This window comes from Microtus pennsylvanicus, chromosome 2 (assembly GCF_037038515.1).
Source record: "Microtus pennsylvanicus isolate mMicPen1 chromosome 2, mMicPen1.hap1, whole genome shotgun sequence".
NCBI lineage: Eukaryota > Metazoa > Chordata > Mammalia > Rodentia > Cricetidae > Microtus > Microtus pennsylvanicus.
In genome coordinates this window covers 45417067-45423489 of record NC_134580.1, presented here as the reverse complement: position 1 = coordinate 45423489, position 6423 = coordinate 45417067, and the positions used below count along the sequence as shown (strand labels likewise).

At 38.1% G+C, this 6423-nt stretch overlaps 1 pseudogene; it reads left to right on the top strand.

Moving 5' to 3' along the window:
• Positions 1 to 2172: 2172 nt before the first annotated feature.
• LOC142843489 (ATP synthase F(1) complex subunit gamma, mitochondrial pseudogene) lies at positions 2173 to 3254 on the top strand (annotated as a pseudogene).
• Positions 3255 to 6423: the final 3169 nt, after the last annotated feature.

Below are 6423 nucleotides of genomic sequence, written 5' to 3'. Positions count from 1 at the left end.
GTGATAGGATAGTGACTGTGACCCTACACAAGCATGATAGTGGTGGGATGCTATGGATGTAGGAGTACTGTGGACTCAATCCCATGCAAATGATGACAATTATCATAAAACAGAAATGTCATCTAGGAAAGAGAAAGCTGTGAGTACTTCCTGTAGCAAGATGTGACTAAATAATCCATGGACGATGGGATTAAAAGCAAATAACAGCACAGCACCCTAAAGTGCTATTTACTTTCAAAAGTATTTCTACTTAAAGTTAGCTCATTCACAAGATATAGGAGAGTATACTCCTTCTCTGTGGATTTAGTCGTTCTTAGTTAATCTTCTCAGTGTCTTAAGGTCTGAATTAAAGCTCCCCTGGTAATTACGTGGGTCTTAAAGAGTGACTTTTAATTTAAACTAAGTCATTCTAGCAAAATTAAAATATTAGCACCATTTATTATTTGTGATCCTGAGCAAATGATTTAGCCTCATTATTTCCTTTCTTTCTCTTTGTGAAATGGAAATAATGGTGGTTCCTATATCATGAATCCTATATGATTAATTTATACAGTATTCTATTGAAAACATTTAAAGTAATGCACAAATGGTACAAATAAAATAAGATAAATATCACTGTTAAAATTTGGTATTATTCATGCATTGTTATTATCTTCTTGTTTTCAAGACCAGAGTACAAGCACTCAACATCATAACCACTGTTGTATCTTGGTGTATCATAGATTGTCTTTAAAACAATCCTTCCTGAGGTAGACTACATATAATATTAATCTCTGAATGTGTTCTGGAAATTAAAAGGTTACTGAATCACTAGACTGGAATAGACTAATATTTCTGTTCTGGTTGAATTGCTATTGTTATGATTAAATGTCCTGACAGAAAGCTACTCAGGGAAGGAAGGGCTTATTTGGCTCACAATCTCAAGTTACAGTTCATCACTGAGGGGAAACCAAGGCAAGAACTCAAGTAGCCAGTTACATCATATTCTCCATTCTTTAGGTCTAGATCTTCCAAATTCTCTTTCCCTCCTTTCCTATAGCTCCTTCCCCTCTAGAATGTGGGACCCTAGAAATGAAAGATTCCAATCTCTTTGTAGGTACCAAGGTCAAGTTTGTGTTCTATGATGGCAGGTGGCATCAAAGAGAGATGACTTTCTAGGGACCAGATTGCCATTTGAAACAAATCGATGAGCAGTGGCACTTGGCTGCTACTCCTACTAAAAATATTGAACTTATTTAATTTCCTGTTTTTTTTCTGGGACTGAACTCTGTCCATTTGGGGTTGTGCTATTTGGGTTGGTGGCTGCGACAGAATGAAACCGGGAAAATTTTCCTATCATCTCTTATTACTCCTTGTCCCCAGTGCTACCACAAAATGAATGACACCAGAGTCAGATGCTCCTGGACCAAGGGTCTCTGCCACACTCCTGCCCTATGAAATTCTCTCATCCCCAGCCTGGGAAGAGGAACTGATCTTTGAATCTCTAGGGAACTTGAGAGCATGCCCTGAATGGGGAAAAGAGAAGAGAAAGTTTAGTTTTCTGATCCATTTTTTTTTGTTATGTAACCATCTTAGCAATTTCCACCATTTTATTCCTCTTTTACATTTTTTTTATAATAGCCTGGCTTTATTTAAAAAGGCACACTCCCAACCTAATGGGATAAATCAATATTGGTAGAAAACCAAAAAGTTCTATTTCATTTTTTTTTGTAATTTATTTTTCAGACAGTTTTTTGGTAAAGGTGGATGTCAACAAGTCAATGACTCATGAAATAATTTATAAAAATAGTCCTTTTATGGAATTAAAAAGTGATAGTCATAAAAAATTCCATTTTTTTTCATAGTGCTTCCTCTTTTTTCTCATCTTTTTGACATGAAGGTCATAATGACATCTTGGGAATCAAAAAAAAGGGACATTTACAACAAGGTCAAATGATAAAACAGATAGAAGAGTTCCTCATAGATCACTGGGGGTGCGGCAGGGAGAGAGCTGAACCAACCCTAGATTACCTTCCCTACAGTCTTTCAGTGACGTAACCCCCAAATTGCTGCTAGTTGGATCACAAACACACTTTGCAGGTACAGTCTCAATGAAATATTCTGCAAGACTCGTAGAATTTGGAAGGGTTGGCTGTATCTGAATCAGTTGCGGCTGTAAGAGAAGGGCTCAGCCCGACCTTCAAGCTTCCACCATGTTCTCGCGGGCCAGTGTTGCCGGGCTGTCGGCCTGTGCCTTGCAGCCGCAATGGATCCAAGTTCGAAACATGGCAACTTTGAAAGATATTACCAGGAGACTGAAGTCCATCAAAAACATCCAGAAAATTACCAAGTCTATGAAGATGGTGGCAGCTGCAAAGTATGCCTGGGCTGAGCGGGAGCTGAAGCCAGCTCGAGTGTATAGAACAGGCTCCTTGGCGCTTTATGAGAAGGCTGATATTAAGGGACCTGAGGACAAGAAGAAACACCTCCTTATTGGTGTGTCGTCAGATCGAGGGCTTTGTGGTGCTATTCATTCCTCAGTGGCTAAACAGATGAAGAATGAGGTAGCTAACCTCACAGCAGCTGGGAAAGAAGTTATGATTGTTGGAATTGGTGACAAAATCAAGGGCATACTTTATAGGACTCACTCTGACCAGTTTTTGGTGTCATTCAAAGATGTGGGACGGAAGCCCCCTACTTTTGGAGACGCATCAGTCATTGCCCTGGAATTGTTGAATTCTGGATATGAATTTGATGAAGGCTCTATCATTTTTAATCAGTTCAAGTCTGTTATCTCCTACAAGACAGAAGAGAAGCCCATCTTCTCTCTCAATACCATCGCAAGTGCTGAGAGCATGAGCATTTATGATGACATCGATGCTGATGTGCTTCAGAATTACCAGGAGTACAATCTGGCCAACATCATCTACTACTCCCTGAAGGAGTCCACCACCAGTGAGCAGAGCGCCAGGATGACGGCTATGGACAACGCCAGCAAGAATGCTTCTGATATGATTGACAAATTAACTTTGACGTTCAACCGTACCCGCCAAGCTGTCATCACAAAGGAGTTGATTGAAATCATCTCTGGGGCTGCTGCTCTGGATTAATGAAAATCAAGTTGCATCCGCAGATAAGAGGTAAAAGAAAACAGCAAGCTGATTTTAACTGATTGCTGTCTTTGTCAGAAGAAACTTGGTCCACGGAGTTACAAAGACAAGATGTTTGTAAATTATCTTACAATAAACAACTTACAATGAGAAAAAAAAAGAGAAGGGCTGATTTATGAATGGGAGTGAGAATCAGCTTTGTATCCCACCTCAGGTCTTCTCCCTATGTTGTATGCCCTGGTATAATTTACCCAATGATTTGTGAATTGTTTTGGTAATATTTAAAGTGTGCATAACGATAACTAAGAGAACCATTGGGCAAACTGTGTCATATTTACAAAAATTACTAAACACAAAAGTGTTTAGTACAGAGTAGAAATTCAACAAATTTGCGTCATGCCTTTGTCTCTATGTCACAGTTAAATGTAGGATCAAAAGGGGATTCCATTTATGTCAAGGAATAGTTTTTGGTGCAAAGTATTTCAAATAAAGGAAAGAGAGGAAAGTATTTTGTCTTTAAAGTGATTAAGATGCAGGCAGATTCTAGTTCTGCATCAGAGCGGCAGGAGGTAAATGCAGTCAGATGTTTTTTTTCCCCTGGGTTTTCTATAGCTATTGACTAAAGTCCTTAAAGTAAGAGGTCCACCAGAGGAATCTCCTTAAATGGTGTGGGAGTTTTAGGAACAATGAATATTTTTGTTGGACGGTGAAGAACATTGACTCTGGGATAAATCAGGCAAGTGATGCAGGGTTTCCCACAAAGCAGGCAGACTCTGTTAGCCTCTATTAGGGGTCAGTAGACACCAGATATGGGAACTCATGAATCAGTGATTTATTAGTTTCTATGATGTTAGTCTCTACACAAAGAAGTGGTGAGGGATAGCAGGAAAAGGATATAGAGGTGGCGTGGTGTCATAGCAACTAAGCTACCATCTCCAGCTGGATGCTAGAATAAATTATGTGTCATTTCCCTAAGCTCCAGGAAAAGGAGCTGAGCTTTGTATTCCCAGCAGAGTCAGTCACCATTATGGACTGGATAGTAAGTGATGAAACTGAAAAAGTTGCAGTTTTCTGTGCACATAATCAAAGTGACTGCAACACTTTTGAGACAGCTTTGGTGGTTCTCAATCTTCCTAATGTTTCAACCCTTTAATGCAGTTCCTCATGTGTGGTGAGTCCCCCAAACATAAAATTATTTTCATTGCTACTTCCTAACTGTTATATCATTGCTACTTTGTAACTTATGTTTTTGTGTTGTGAATGATAATGTAAATATCTGTGTTTTCCAATGGTTCTACATGAACCCTGTGAAAGAATCATTTGAACGTAAAGGGGTCATGACTCAGAAGTTGAGAACTGCTACTGTAGACACAAATCAAGAGAAGCCAAACTGGCTTTGTGTGCTTCCTGCTGAGGAAGACCAGGGGAAGTCTGAGTAGGCAGTAAGTATATTGTGGTCTCCAATCCGACTCCCCTGCCTCTCAGAGACAAGTGTGTTCACACTCACTTCACCAGGAAACAAACCATCAACCCCAAAGCTAAGCCTGAATTATCCCAGGATGTCCAACCCAGTGATTTGCACACTATAATGCTAAATACAGATTTAATACCATTAAGCTGGACTTTCATAACAAAGATGGAAATTAAACACATGGTATTTTTTTTGTTCTTTCTACTATAGTATGTCTTAAACATAGCTAAATTATGACATCAAAGGTGACTTTGAATACGCAGCTTTCCTGTAGGCTGTCTAGAGGACTGTTTCAACAGGGCAAGCATCTAACATTCTTCCAATAGGGTGGTTTCCTGATTTTAGATACTTCTAGGAAAAGAGTGACAATGGTCCACAAAAAATTGTTTTCCTCAGCATTGTGGTCAGTATTTCTTCGAGGAAGCATCAGCTATCTCCCACTAGATGAGTTCTCAGAACCATGTACTCTCCAGATGGGAATGATCGTTGCTGTATCTGTACCCCTCCGTCGCTATGCCCTATGCAGTGTTTCATACACATCTCATGCCCTGTAAAGGGTCGCACATTAGAGTCTATGAACTTATTATGGGCCTAGGGCCACAAGGATCTGGCCATTTTTACTGAAGAAAGATTTACATTCAGCAAAATTAAGAGAATAAGGGTCATTTGATCTTAACTTGCAAATGTCTACCTGGGCTTCATTAGATTGAGGTGTGTTCTTTCCGTCCACATTCTATCCAAGGCTTTTATCATGAGGAACATGGATGATCATGTGATTCCTGTCTTTAAGATCATGTAAATTGATTTATTATATTTCTTAATTTCCATATGCTGAAGCATGCCTGTATTTCTGGAATAAAGCTAATATGATCATGATGCATGATTTTCTTCATGGTTTCCTGTCAGTTTGCAGGTATTTTGATGAGAGTTTTTACATCTGTGTTTATCGTGGGTATTGCTCAAATATATCTTGCTCCTAACACTCTACTCAACACTTAATAAAGAACCTTTTAATCAAACTAGAAAATTCCCTTGTGACCCCTATCAGTCAACATCCAATTTCGAGCACTTTTGTCCTTTCTTGAAATTTGTATAAATTGATAGCAAGAATGAACAGCATGTGCTCTCTCATGTATGGCTTCTTCCTCTTAACATTGTCCATAGCATTTAGCTGTGCTTCATAGACTATCATTAATCCACTAATTACACTAACACACGATGGGTCTGTCATCAGTTGTTAGATATTTTAAGTAAAGCTGCTACGAATACTTTGCTTAAGTGTTCGCATAGATAAATTTATTTCACATGGATAAACACTTATGGGTGATATGTAAGGTTCATAGGGCAAACAGACATTTAACTATGCCAAATCCCATCAAACCATTTTATACTCCCAGGGACAGCACATTGAGGGCTCTAGATGTGCTACATCATTTTCATCTGGCTTTGTCTGTATTTTAAATTTTAGTCATCCAAGTGGGAGGGAGGTGAAGTAGAACAGAATTATCCTCTTCATTAGTTTGCATTTCCTGAGTGGTGACATTAGTCATTTACAATATGGCTATTTAGTGTCCACTTGTATATCTTTATCAGAATTGTGATTAAAATAAATTATTTTATTGATTTCCTTATTTTCATTTTGGCTATTTTAATGATTATCTATTTATAGGAGTTTATGTATTTTTAGTATAAACCATGTATCAGATATAATTGACATGAGTAGTTTTATGAATCTTTCATCTCAAATAATATATGAACACACACACACATATATATATATTTAACTCCAAATATTATTCTTATTTTTGTCGCATATAAAATATTTTAGTTATTCCCTTTATTTTATTCTTTCATTCTTCCTTT